Source organism: Entelurus aequoreus, linkage group LG04, assembly GCF_033978785.1.
Source record: "Entelurus aequoreus isolate RoL-2023_Sb linkage group LG04, RoL_Eaeq_v1.1, whole genome shotgun sequence".
Taxonomy (NCBI): Eukaryota; Metazoa; Chordata; class Actinopteri; order Syngnathiformes; family Syngnathidae; genus Entelurus; species Entelurus aequoreus.
This window is the reverse complement of record NC_084734.1, coordinates 89,821,137-89,835,664: the sequence shown is the minus strand read 5'-3', so window position 1 is coordinate 89,835,664 and position 14,528 is coordinate 89,821,137. Positions and strand designations below refer to the sequence as shown.

The window sequence follows — 14,528 nt, the reverse complement described above, 5'->3', positions numbered from 1 at the left end:
ATGTAATTGATTTTTTTCATTTTCACAGAAAAAATATATGTACTGCTTGAAATTGCATACCTTTTCAACTTTAATAGTATCCAATATTGCAACAAATATTACAGTATATTATCATACTTTCCAAACATGTTTCTGTCTAAATAAAAATACTAAACTTTACAGAAAACTACCCATCAAATTATTAAAAATGACAATACATTTTACGTTGTTCTTCACAGCATATTACTGTAAATTGAAAAAAACTACTACTTTTTTTTGCGTTGAGAATTCTGTTGACTGAGCTGCCAGTTTTTGACTGTAAAATCTACGGTTGTTGTTTCTAACGGTGTATTACTCTAAATGGAAAGACGGTACGTTTGTTTTTACGGTAGAAAAACTGGCAGCTAAATTGCCAGAATAAAACAATAATTTATATTATTTTTCCATTCACAATATAATGTTGTTTTAAAAAAAAAAGTAAATTTAACACAAAAATTCTGGCAACTAAGCTGCCAGCTTTTTCCGTAAAAGTCCCCCAAAAAACTGGTAGTTTTTCCATTTACAGCAAAATGTTGAATTTTTTTTAAAAAACACTATACTTTACAGTAAAATGTTGTAAATGTAAAGTTTTTACTGTAAAATCGAGAGTCTACGTAAAACAATATATATAATTAATAATGAAATCCAGAGGCAAATTCATACATTATTTGCAGTTACAAGCGGCCCTCTGCTGGCAGCCATAACTGCCATGTGGCCCTCAATGACATCCCTGGCATCTGACAAAACCCAACACTGACAATGCAAAGATGGCACACAAGTTGAGGAAGCAGGAGAAAATTCAAGTCACTTGAACTGTAAAATCTACATCAAGTTAAACTGAGGACAGGAAAAAGCTCAAATACTCTGAAATGGAAAACATTCTGAAGATGACATCATCGCGACAACCAGGAAATAAAGGACAACTCACAAAGACTTGTTGCAGCTGAAGTCAACAACAACAACTCTACACTGCTGCCCAAGGGGATGGGACTAATGCAGAGGACAAATTTCACCACATCTAAGTGTGTGTGTGTGACAATCATTGCTACTTTAATCTTAATCTTTAATAGTGACATCAATTATGACAGATTCTACAATGTTAAGTCATACGTAGCATTTATTGACTATCACCAAAAAGTTATTATGTATTCTTTGTTTCCAACACATTCCTTTTTTTCACACAGGGAGTGAACTTAACTTAGACATGTCAAAGTTATGGTGTGAATGAACTATCAGTAAAAGGGTCAGATTGAATACAAGCTTTGCCTCTTCCTACTCCTTTTCAGATATGTTGAATTGTGCAAACGTAACCACATGATGTTCCTTAACGTAACTTGCTAATAAGCATGTCTGAAACCAATCATAACCATATACAATACACCCACTGTGAAGTCATCACAGAGTGACAGCATGGAATCAGTTGAAAACCCATATGACCTTTGACCCCCATTGACTTGCAGCATCCTGTCCTTTAATAACCTTCTAAAAGATTCTAGCATTGGGACACTCAGAGACGTATATTCTCCAACTGTTAATGGTGCTATACAGCATGTTACAGTGTCCAATATAAACCTCGTAAGGCTTGTATAAGACTGTTCTTCCACAGTATACAAGGTAACTTAAAGGCCTACTGAAATGAATTTTTTTTTATTTAAACGGGGATAGCAGATCCATTCTATGTGTCATACTTGATCATTTCGCGATATTGCCATATTTTTGATGAAAGGATTTAATAGAGAACAACAACGATAAAGGTCTTAACTTTTGGTCGCTGATAAAAAAAAAAGCCTTGCCTGTACCGGAAGTAGCGTGACGTCACCAGAGGAAGGACTCTTCACATTCTACCATTGTTTTCAATGGAGCGGGAGAGATTCGGACCGAGAAAGCGACGATTACCCCATTAATTTGAGCGAGGATGAAAGATTCGTGGATGAGGAAAGTGAGAGTGAAGGACTAGAGAGGCAGTGCAGGACGTATCTTTTTTCGCTCTGACCGTAACTTAGGTACAAGCTGGCTCATTGGATTCCACACTTTCTCCTTTTTCTATTGTGGATCACGGATTTGTATTTTAAACCACCTGGGATACTATATCCTCTTGAAAATGAGAGTCGAGCATGCGAAATGGACATTCACAGTGACTTTTATCTCCACGACAATACATCGGCGAAGCTCTTTAGCTACTGAGCTAACGTGATAGCATCGGGCTCAAATGCAGATAGAAACAAAATAAATAAATCCCTGACTGGAAGGATAGACAGAACATCAACAATACTATTAAACCATGGACATGTAACTACACGGTTAATAATTCCCAGCCTGGCAAAGCTTAACAATGCTGTTGCTAACGACGCCATTGAAGCTAACTTAGCAACCGGACCTCACAGAGCTATGATAAAAACATTAGCGCTCCACCTACGCCAGCCAGCCCTCATCTGCTCATCAACATCCGTGCTCACCTGCGTTCCAGCGATCGACGGAAGGACGAAGGACTTCACCCGATTATCCGTGAGGTTGGCGGCTAGCGTCGGCTAGCGCGTCTGCTATCCAAGTAAGTCCTCCTGGTTGTGTTGCTACAGCCAGCCGCTAATACACCGATCCCACCTACAACTTTCTTCTTTGCAGTCTTCATTGTTCATTAAACAAATTGCAAAAGATTCACCAACACAGATGTCCAGAATACTGTGGAATTATGAGATGAAAACAGAGCTTTTTTGTATTGGATTCAATGGGGTACCAATACTTCCGTTTATCTAGTGACGTCACGCGCATACGTCATCATACATAGACTTTGTCAAGCGGAAGTTTAGCGGGAAATGTAAAATGTCACTTTATAAGTTAACCCGGCCGTATTGGCATGTGTTGCAATGTTAAGATTTCATCATTGATATATAAACTATCAGACTGCGTGGTCGCTAGTAGTGGCTTTCAGTAGGCCTTTAACCTACTAACTAACTTTCTAACTATCTAACTTAACCAAGGTAACTTAACCAGTCAAACATCCCTGTAGAGCTTGGGTGTTCAGAAAGACAACCACTCCCATTTTGCATATTTCCGTTCCACGGTTTTGAACCTGTGACTGTCTAGTCCAGAAGCCAGGTCCTTGCAACTGCCTCCCCTATGGACAGGAAACCTGTAATCCCATGTGGGCCTGTGGCTGGTATTTCAGACACAAAACCACATCTGCTGTTCTTCGTTCAGCCGTTTGAATCCATTCCATTAGCATTATGAAGCCCGGACTCACCGCGTGCCACTCATTTAATTTCCCCTTTCATCAGCAACTTGGCGGTCCTGGCCCTCCCTGACGCACTATGAAATAATGAACCTTTTGAAGATTAATAGTGCACTGCCGTGTTGTGCTACACGCCGCTATCGATGGTTGCAATTGTTCCAGCCGAGAGCGGAACATCTTGATGTCTGAGGATGTGAGAGGATGATAGATGTTGTCTGAGACACACTTCAATAACTGGCTATCAAAGGTGTTGTCATAACCTAAAAAAGCAGAGACAATAAGTCGTCTGAAATAAACAAACACATTACAGGGGATTCTCCTATAAGCTTGGTATCATTTTCCCACTGTTATCTGTTCCATTCTCCTTACATTGTCTGTATGTTCCCAAATAGAGTTGGCCTACATTGTGGCACCGCTGCCCGTCAACTGTGCCATCACCATGGAGCTGTCACATCAATGAGGTCACGTCTCCCTTTTCCTCTGCAACAGTGTACTGGCACAGTCTGAAAAACAAACGTTCATCCCCAACTCTGCCTTTAAACACCAGTTTTTCCAAGCAATAGTTCTGGGAAACCACCAGCAAGATACTGGTCCGTTAACACAAAAAAAACCCAGATGTTGCACCTTGGAGACGGCTGAGAGGTTGAGGTCAGGTTTCTCATCGTCTTCCACAACAAAAGCTTCCAACCATGCCTTAATGAACCCTGCAGTGTGCCATGCTGGAACACAAAAGGGCTTTCCAGGAACAGTTGGATTAGGGGGGCACCTAAACCTTGGTTAACCCCTTTTACACAACCTGCATTTTTGCAGTATGGTACAGACGACACCGACATAGAAAGGGGGGGTAAACTCAACCCTGCAATCGTCCAGCATAGTATCACCATCAGTATTCCACAACGCCAGGGACATGGGTAACAAACAAGACATCTTAACACCAGTGTTTCCCACACATTCATTTATTTGTGGCGGCCCACCACGAAAGAATTACATCCGCCACAAATTATTTTTTATTTTATTTTTTTGTCCTGTCCAGCTTCACAGGCAAATCATATAGTTGATGTAGATGCCCATATAGGCACACTGTGATGAGGTGGCGACTTGTCCAGGGTGTACCCCGCCTCCCGCCCGATTGTAGCTGAGATAGGCTCCAGCGCCCCCCGCGACCCCGAAGGGAATAAGCAGTAGAAAATGGATGGATGGAAGTGTAGGATACTTCTCTTGTTGCCTTATTTGTATTTGACTTTATTAAATGTATTTATATTAGAAACACCACATGTGTATATAACAAAGGGTGCAAAGTGTGCAGGCAGTAGGAAACACATGGTTAAGTGTAGGGAGTAAAACTGATGGCAGTCTAAAGTTCAAGATTTTTGGAGCTCTTTGTTCAGTGGATCAGATGTTTGATGAAGCTCTGTGTCTATCTACCACCACTACTGTTTTCTGTTTATTTGTTACTGACTGTGGCAGGACACCTGTTTCACTTTATGTTGCTGGTAAATAATATGCTTGTAGTAATAGGTTAAAGTTAAATTATTTAGTATGCACTAATTAAAGGGGCAGAGCTTTAAGAGACATTTTAGCTTTTATATTTTATAAGATATATTTTTTGTAAGAACCACAATTAATAAATATATTTCAGTGAATAACTTATTGTTCAAATCTGTATATAAATATGTACATAGTGTTGTAATTATATTGTAAAATGGATGGATGGATGGACGTTTAAAACAAAACTGTTATTATTAATTAGTAAGTATACATTTTTTGTGCCTTTTTAGAGAAAATCATATCATTGTAGTAAATTATGCAAACTACTCGACGATGTCATGGTGACCACGCCCATAGCCACGCCCCCACCCCCACAGGTATCTTGGCAGTTTATGGGAAACACTGAACACTGTCTGACAAGTATTTTATATTTCACTTTAGACGTTATCATGCATCTACAGTAACTATTCTCAAGCTGTGGTACTCCATCGAGCTCCATCGAGGTGTACGCCAACAAATCACTGAATCAAATATTCAAACACAGTGTTAATGTTCAAACTGCGTAATGTTACAATGTTCAAAATATTAAATATACTTGCCTTTTTTTAGTGAATACTCTTAGGTCTACTGTATTTTAATGTTGTTCATTATGGTGGTACTTTGAGAGCCAAGTGTTTTCTGAGGTGGTTCTTGATGAAAAAAGTCTGAGAAGTATATGCACTAGAGAGAAGCGCTATATAAATATAATCCACTATATTACTAACCACTGATCTACAGTAATTATCTTGCAGGTTTTTTGAGTTTTGCATAAAAGGAACAAGAGGGAGACAGTAATGGCCATGTTGTGGTATCTCTGTGTAAAAAGAAGTTATTGATTGAATATGTGTAGTGAAAAACTTTTATCCATACAGTTCAGAGCTGGGAAAAGATTTTGACTCGGGGGCCACATTGACAGAAAAAATGTGTCTGGGGGCCAAGGCGTATGTGTGTATAAATGATATATACACATTTAGCTGTAAAAATCTGCTGTACAGTATGTGTGTTTGGTTCCCTTTTTTTTCAGGAACACCAATACCAAAAGTCACAATGTCCGTTATGACAAACCACTTCAAAAAAACGGAATGGAATTTTACAGTTTTTAACTGAATGGGACACCCAAAATGTACATGAAAATAAAGAAGGTGGGATTTACAATATTAACTATGAACAATAAAACACTGAATATTAACAACATATGAACGTCGCTCCTCTTTTACTTCTCAGACCAGCTCCTCAATAGTTGTGTATCTTTTACAATCAAGCAAAACACAACAAAAACGTAACAAACGGCAAAATATGAATGCAAAGTGTAATAATCAGCTACAAATGACTCGATGATGTCATGGTGACCACGCCCATAGCCACGCCCCCACCGCCACAGGTATCTTGGCAGTTTATGGGAAACACTGTGGATGTTCTTATACGTGCAAGCACGAGGGGGTTTAGTAGCTCATGGAGGGGCAGCGGGGCAGAACAAGGTACACAACAAATAAGCGGCGTTTGGTAATTTTATCGTGAAATAAATTATATTGATATTACAATATTTTCTTAATTCATATCTTGTTTAAAAATATATCGATACATCTTACAAATTCAATATATCGCCCAGCCCTAGTCTGAGTGTATGACCATCTTTTGCAGAACTCAAAATATATAATGATACATTTATATTGACTTAAGGCCGACCAAACGTAGTTCAGGGTCACCATAGCTGCATTTAGAAGTAGGTACCAAATGTAGTCATGTGGTTAAGGTGTGATACTGAAGTGAATACCTTGTATGGCCCTGCCTCACCCTTCTACAATGCCAAACGCCAATCAAATAATGGGCATCAGTTGTCCTAATGATCACTCGGGTCTGGCACACCAGCCCAGCAACTGCCCTGGAGACATGCTAGGAGAGGAAGAGCATGGCCTGGTAAGTGGGACAGTGGTGTATTCAGCGGGGCAGTCGGAGACTAATGCAGGAAGACGTCGAGACTCTCCTGATGTGCAAGTTCTGCCCGTTGTGTTTCTCCTCTGGCAGCGTGACCTAAAAGCATGCAATTCCCATCACATGGGATAACATACACATCATCCCAGAGTCACTGCACTGTGCCTGCAGAGATGGTGCAAGGAGACAACCTGGAACGGGGGTGGCCACGCTTTTTCTGCAGGCCAGCTACTTTTCCATTGACCAAGTGGAGGGGATCTACCTCATTCATATATATAATTTATTTATTCATGAAAGAGACGTTTTTCTTAACAATTTAAAGGTGTTTGCTGATAATACAAGCATATTTAACACATATAGACTCCTTTCTTTCATGAAGACAACAATATAAATTGGTGTATTACCTGATTCTGATGACTTGCATTGATTGGAATCAGACAGTTAGTGATGATAACGTTCGCATTTTCAAATGAAGGAGAAAGAAAGTCCTAATTTCTGTCCAGTACCACATGAAAGTAGTTGGTTTTTGGCGTCTTATTTGTCCAGCTTCCATACTCCTTTTTATACACTTTACAAGAAATACATTGGTGGCAAACTCCGTAGCTTGCTAGCTTTCTGAGACTCTTATTTTGTTGGCGCAGGCAGGATGAAGCAGCGCTTTAATTGTGAAGATAGGAACTGTGCAGTCGGTCTTTAGAGTTTTGACGAAAAGTATGGCGCGAGAGTGTTGAAATTAGGGATGTCCCGATCCGATATTTGGATCGGATCGGCCGTCGATATTTGCCAAAAAATGCATATCAGCAAGGCATGGGAAAATGCCGATCCAGATCCAATTTTAAAAAAAATTCTGGTCCAAGTTTTCCAACGCACAGATTTAAATAATACATTCCACTTTTCTGCTGCTCCCTAATTTCCGTTCCGCATTTTCCAGCACACCTTCAACACATCCACAGGTCTGTGTCCTAACCGTTAAGATGGCCACGTGAATTAAAAGTTACCGGTAAAAATGTCAGCTGTTTCTGTGCGATATAAAAAATGACTATATTGTGATATTGGAGTATACGTCCTCACGCAGTTGCTTTTAGCTGCTGGCATTACACGACAGGCTCTTCCCACTCCTTCTTGTGTCTCCTTCTCACAGACAGCAAGCGCACCTTCTTACACACGTCACATACTGTCACGTCATACGTTACATACTGTCACGTCACACGTCACATACTGTCACGTCATACGTCACATACTGTCACGTCATACGTCGTCACATACTGTCACGTCACACGTCACATACTGTCACGTCATACGTCACATACTGTCACGTCATACGTCATCACATACTGTCACGTCATACGTCACATACTGTCACGTCATACGTCACATACTGTCACGTCATACGTCACATACTGTCACGCCATACGTCACATACTGTCACGTCATACGTCACATACTGTCACGTCATACGTCACATACTGTCACGTCATACGTCACTTACTGTCACGTCACACGTCACGTACGTATACGCACTCTCCCAGCAGAGAGGTAGCAGCATGGCTAACGTTAGCTGTGATGCTAGCGTAGCCGTGTGAGCGGTAATAATGAAGGAAGAATGAATTAATTCCCAAGAAAAACAGCAGGGGGTCCATCGTCTGGCGGTGGTTTGGCTTCAAGTGGGAATATGTCGAACAGACTACCGTAATTTGTCAAGTGTGGGGCAAAAGCGTTGCTATAAAAAGTAGCATTACTGCTAATATGTAGCATCATTTGAAAAGTCCCCTGCTAGAAAATGAAGAGTGTTTGAAACTCCGCACGTCAACATCTCCATTGTGTATTATTCAAACTCACCTAATTCAGCTGGCTAGTTGTTATCAAGAGTACTAAAACCCTTTTCAACATGACTCTGACAACTAAGTAGGCTAAATAACTTTAAACTTTAATACATGCTCGGATAAGGCCAGTATCGGCCAGTATTGGTATCGGATCGGAAGTGCAAAAACCTGGATCGGGACATCCCTAGAAATAAAAAGTGTTTCTCGCCTTCCTGTCTGTAATTTTTTCTTAACAATCAATCAATCAATGTTTACTTATATAGCCCTAAATCACAGGTGTCTCAAAGGGCTGCACAAGCCACAACGACATCCTCGGCTCAGATCCCACATCAGGGCAAGGAAAAACTCAACCCAGTGGGACAGTGAGAAACCTTGGAGGGGACCGCAGATGTGGGGACCCCACCTGGGCGACCGGTGCAATGGACGTCGAGTGGATCTAACATAATATTGTGAGAGTCCAGTCCATAGTGGATCTAACATAATAGTGAGAGTCCAGTCCATAGTGGATCTAACATAATATTGTGAGAGTCCAGTCCATAGTGGATCTAACATAATAGTGAGAGTCCAGTCCATAGTGGATCTAACATAATAGTGAGAGTCCAGTCCATAGTGGATCTAACATAATATTGTGAGAGTCCAGTCCATAGTGGATCTAACATAATAGTGAGAGTCCAGTCCATAGTGGATCTAACATAATAGTGAGAGTCCAGTCCATAGTGGATCTAACATAATAGTGTGAGAGTCCAGTCCATAGTGGATCTAACATAATAGTGAGAGTCCAGTCCATAGTGGATCTAACATAATAGTGTGAGAGTCCAGTCCATAGTGGATCTAACATAATATTGTGAGAGTCCAGTCCATAGTGGATCTAACATAATAGTGAGAGTCCAGTCCATAGTGGATCTAACATAATAGTGAGAGTCCAGTCCATAGTGGATCTGACATAATAGTGAGAGTCCAGTCCATAGTGGATCTAACATAATAGTGTGAGAGTCCAGTCCATAGTGGATCTAACATAATAGTGTGAGAGTCCAGTCCATAGTGGATCTAACATAATAGTGAGAGTCCAGTCCATAGTGGATCTAACATAATAGTGTGAGAGTCCAGTCCATAGTGGATCTAACATAATAGTGTGAGAGTCCAGTCCATAGTGGATCTAACATAATAGTGAGAGTCCAGTCCATAGTGAATCTAACATAATAGTGAGAGTCCAGTCCATAGTGGATCTAACATAATAGTGAGAGTCCAGTCCATAGTGGATCTAACATAATAGTGTGAGAGTCCAGTCCATAGTGGATCTAACATAATAGTGAGAGTCCAGTCCATAGTGGATCTAACATAATAGTGTGAGAGTCCAGTCCATAGTGGATCTAACATAATAGTGTGAGAGTCCAGTCCATAGTGGATCTAACATAATAGTGAGAGTCCAGTCCATAGTGGATCTAACATAATAGTGAGAGTCCAGTCCATAGTGGATCTAACATAATAGTGAGAGTCCAGTCCATAGTGGATCTAACATAATAGTGTGAGAGTCCAGTCCATAGTGGATCTAACATAATAGTGAGAGTCCAGTCCATAGTGGATCTAACATAATAGTGTGAGAGTCCAGTCCATAGTGGATCTAACATAATAGTGAGAGTCCAGTCCATAGTGGATCTAACATAATAATAACATTCTTAACAGTGATCTTGCAGCCGCCAGCATCATCTCACAAGACCCTCGGGTGCCGTGAATGTCAATCAAGTGACGACAGTGACGTCTTGGTGAGGATCGATGATCGCTACTGTGATTTGTAGGTCTATTTTTTCATGCCCGGCTGGCGATGGACTGACACACCCTCCACCATCGACCGGTAGCTCGCAATCGACATAATGGGCACCCCCGACCTAGAACATCCACCTTTTTCACACCTCACAAGAGCATATGTGAGACGATGCTGCTGCAAGCATGTCTGATATGCAAACTACTACTTGTCAAAGTCTGAGCTGAGATGGTCTTAATATCCATCCATTATCTATACCGCTTGTCCTCTTCGAGCAGACCTGGGCAAATTAAGGTCACATTCCCAAATCATTTTTTTTAGATCTTTAAGATGTAAAGTGTAGCTGCCATTATGATGTGCACTCATGTTTTCTAATGACCGTAAGTCTTCAACTATACTAAGTATTTCAATGGTTGGAATCTGCGATTTTGCATGATATACTAGTTACTATGGTCATCTAATTAGTTACTATGGTAATCTAGTTAGTTACTATGGTCATCTAAGTCACAGCAGGTCAGACGAGGCACCAAGCAGTGTGGGTGGGGAGCGTTTCCACAGAGTGTTTCCAGAGCCTGAAATGCGGGTGTCAGGGACAGACGCGAAAGGAGATTTTTACAACAAAGTTCTAAAGTTTAGTGATTTATCAGATGTATCCGATTTTAGGTGGGGGGGTTTTTTACCCTTCGCGTTCATATTTGGCTGTTTGTTGCATTTTTGTTGAGTTTCGCTTGATTGTCAAATATGTCGATTGAGAGGGGGTGTGACGTTCATATGTTGTCAATATTCAGTGTTTTGTCGTTCATAGTTAATATTGTAAATCCCACATTCTTTATTTTCATGTACATTCTGCGTGTCTCATTCAGTAAAAAAAATGTTAAAGTTCCATTCTGTTTTTAAGGTGGTCTGTCATAACATTTTTAACATTCAATCAGACATTATTGTGAGGCTTAGTATTTGTGTTCCTAAAAATCAGATATACCGGCCCAGAGACACATTTTTTTCTCTAAATTTGCCCCCTGCCCCCCCGAGTCAAAAAAAATTGCCCAAGCTTGTCTTAGAGCAGGGGTGTCAAACGTACGGCCCGCGGGCTGGATCAGAACAGGTTTCATCCAGCCCGCGGGATGAGTTTGCTAAGCTTGAAAATGAGCCGAATTTTTCGGATGAAAGAAACTGCTGTTCTAAATTTGTCCACTAGATGTCACAATAGCAATTCTTTGTATCTTTGTAGATTATGCTACATATCATTAAAAAAAATTTTTTATAAAAACACATGATGTTGGTGCACCAGCCGAGGAAAATGAGCAGACTACATAAATAACATCATGTAATTTGATTTTGATATAATTTTTTATATCTAGATAGATTCAAAATTAACACCAATGAGTTGACTGATGAACATTATCATATAATTTATTCAGAAAGTACAAACCCCGTTTCCATATGAGTTGGGAAATTGTGTTAGATGTAAATATAAACGGAATACAATGATTTGCAAATCCTTTTCAACCCAGTGGCTTGTGCAGCCCTTTGAAACACTTGTGATTTAGGGCTATATAAATAAACATTGATTGATTGATTGATTGATATTCAGTTGAATATGCTACAAAGACAACATATTTGATGTTCAAACTGATAAACTTTTTTTTTTTGCAAATAATCATTAACTTTATAATTTGATGGCAGCAACACGTGACAAAGAAGTTGGGAAAGGTGGCAATAAATACTGATAAAGTTGAGGAATGCTCATCAAACACTTATTTGGAACATCCCACAGGTGAACAGGCTAATTGGGAACAGGTGGGTGCCATGATTGGGTATAAAAGTAGATTCCATGAAATGCTCAGTCATTCACAAACAAGGATGGGGCGAGGGTCACCACTTTGTCAACAAATGCCTGAGCAAATTGTTGAACAGTTTAAGAACAACATTTCTCAAGCAGCTATTGCAAGGACTTTAGGGATTTCACCATCTACGCTCCGTAATATCATCAAAGGGTTCAGAGAATGTGGAGAAATCACTGCACGTAAGCAGCTAAGCCTGTGACCTTCCATCCCTCAGGCTGTACTGCATCAACAAGCCACATCAGTGTGTAAAGGATATCACCACATGGGCTCAGGAACACTTCAGAAACCCACTGTCAGTAACTACAGTTGGTCGCTACATCTGTAAGTGCAAGTTAAAACTCTCCTATGCAAGGCGAAAACCGTTTATCAACAACACCCAGAAACGCCGCCGGCTTCGCTGGGCCTGAGCTCATCTAAGATGGACTGATACAAAGTGGAAAAGTGTTCTGTGGTCTGACGAGTCCACATTTCAAATTGTTTTTGGAAACTGTGGACGTCGTGTCCTCCGGACCAAAGAGGAAAAGAACCATCCGGATTATTATAGGTGCAAAGTGTAAAAGGCAGCATGTGTGATGGTATGGGGGTGTATTAGTGCCCAAGACATGGGTAACTTACACATCTGTGAAGGCACCATTAATGCTGAAAGGTACATACAGCTTTTGGAGCAACATATGTTGCCATCCAAGCAACGTTACCATGGACGCCCCTGCTTATTTCAGCAAGACAATGCCAAGTCACGCGTTACATCAATGTGGCTTCATAGTAAAAGAGTGCGGGTACTAGACTGGCCTGCCTGTAGTCCAGACCTGTCTCCCATTGAAAATGTGTGGCACCTAAAATAGCAGAAGGGAGACCCCCGGACTGTTGAACAACTTAAGCTGTACATCAAGCAAGAATGGGAAAGAATTCAACCTGAGAAGCTTCAAAAATGTGTCTCCTCACTTCCCAAACCTTTACTGAGTGTTGTTAAAAGGAAAGGCCATGTAACACAGTGGTGAACATGCCCTTTCCCAACTACTTTGGCACGTGTTGCAGCCATGAAATTCTAAGTTAATTATTATTTGCAAAAAAATAAATAAAGTTTATGAGTTTGAACATGAAATATGTTGTCTTTGTAGCATATTCAACTGAATATGGCTTGAAAATGATTTGCAAATCATTGTATTCCGTTTATATTTACATCTAACACCATTTCCCAACTCATATGGAAACGGGGTTTGTATAAATAATGACAAATAAAAATAGCCGCAACATGTTAGTGTAAAAAAAAACAACAACAACATTATGATTTGTACATTTTCAGAATGTGCTCGCTCTATTTTTAAACTAAGAAAACAATCCGACGTTGTCTTTATTTTTAAGTTATCATGCCGTGATTTTACCAGTCCGGCCCACTTGGGAGTAGAGTTTTTTGTTCATGTCATGTGGCCCCCCGATCTAAAATGAGTTTGACACCCCGGTCTTAAGAGTCACGGGTGCGCAATATCGTATCCCTACGGACCACCACACGTAGACTCGAACCCGAATCTCCAGACTGTGGGGCAGACATACTAACCGCTATAGCATGGTATTAAAAAGCACGCCAAGCGAGCCCCGGAAATACCCAGAAGACATTGTTCTGGTCTAGTGGTATTGTTATGCACGGCCTGGTCTGGTCTGGTCTGGCCTGGTCTGGTCTGGTCTGGCCTGGCCTGGCCTGGTGCAGAAGAAGAAGAAGCTGCTGGCCAGAGGACATGAAGACAAGGGGGGAGAAGGAAGGATGTCCCAAGGGGCTGCAAGTCGCCTACGCCCATTCATAATATGTGCTTGGATCTTCATGAATAAACCTGTGATTTGTACTATGCAGGCATCATCACAGAAAACTAACATATATTGGGGGGGGGAATCTAAATATGAATAAAAATGTGGTCACATATAAGAAAATAGCAATTTAGCAGCCTAGGAGGCTAAACAAAGAGAAGAAAAAAAGGTCAGTCTTTTGTTGCTTCCATATATATTTAATCTTAATCGGATTTAAATATCCACTCGGGTCTCGTCAGTGGGCGGACTCCAAATAATTCATCCATTTGTCGGATAAATCTCGGGACAAATGGACGCGAGGTGCTAGCGAAGCGAACGCAACGCGGCTCCGTGCGTGGATGTCGTTCGCGTCGGACAAAATCAAACGGGGTCCGCTCACCTCGTGGTTGGAAGGGGAGGCACACGGAAGGACCGTGGAGTCCAACGGAGGGTTCAGTCGCGACCGTTTCCACACCCGGAAAATATCCGCGGCGTCCGGCCGGGCGAGGATGATGATGTTAAAGGTGGAGGAGGAGGAGGAGGGGGGCGTCTATGTGCTGGATGCTGTCATCACGCTTGTCTCCGTTTAATCCTCCACTCGCAGAGAATAGACC

At 41.0% G+C, this 14,528-nt stretch overlaps 1 protein-coding gene across 2 annotated transcripts in view; it reads right to left on the bottom strand.

Annotated features, from left to right (window-relative positions):
• The window catches only part of frmpd1b (FERM and PDZ domain containing 1b), a 108,570-nt gene extending 94,042 nt beyond the window's left edge, over window positions 1–14,528 (bottom strand). For both annotated transcript variants that reach the window (XM_062045992.1, XM_062045993.1), the window contains exon 1: window positions 14,315–14,528. The gene's annotated coding sequence lies outside the window, so the exon portion shown is untranslated. The remainder of the gene's footprint in view (window positions 1–14,314) is intronic.